At 61.4% G+C, this 415-nt stretch overlaps 1 protein-coding gene across 1 annotated transcript in view; it reads right to left on the bottom strand.

The window, feature by feature from the left end:
* Col6a1 (collagen, type VI, alpha 1) overlaps positions 1–415 on the bottom strand; it is a 51961-nt gene that overhangs the window by 10979 nt on the left and 40567 nt on the right. The gene's annotated exons all lie outside the window — the stretch shown is intronic.

Here is a 415-nt window from a genome sequence, read left to right as displayed (position 1 = left end):
GAGCTCTGAGGGGAGGCTCTGAGTGTGTGAGCTCTGAGGGGAGGCTCTGAGTGTGTGAGCTCTGAGGGGTGGCTCTGAGTGTGTGAGCTCCCAGAGGAGGCTCTGAGTGTGTGAGCTCTGAGGGGAGGCTGAGTGTGTGAGCTCCCAGGGGAGGCTCTGAGTGTGCGAGCTCTGAGGGGAGGCTCTGAGTCTGTGAGCTCTGAGTGGAGGCTCTGAGTGTGTGAGCTCTGAGGGGAGGCTGAGTGTGTGAGCTCTGAGGGGAGGCTCTGAGTGTGTGAGCTCTGAGGGGAGGCTCTGAGTGTGTGAGCTCCCAGGGGAGGCTCTGAGTGTGCAAGCTCTGAGTGGAGGCTCTGAGTGTGTGAGCTCTGAGGGGAGGCTCTGAGTGTGCGAGCTCTGAGGGGAGGCTCTGAGTGTG

The sequence above is a fragment of the Dipodomys ordii genome, unplaced genomic scaffold (assembly GCF_000151885.1).
Source record: "Dipodomys ordii isolate 6190 unplaced genomic scaffold, Dord_2.0 Scaffold159, whole genome shotgun sequence".
Lineage (NCBI taxonomy): Eukaryota > Metazoa > Chordata > Mammalia > Rodentia > Heteromyidae > Dipodomys > Dipodomys ordii.
This window is presented reverse-complemented; position numbering and strand designations above follow the sequence as displayed.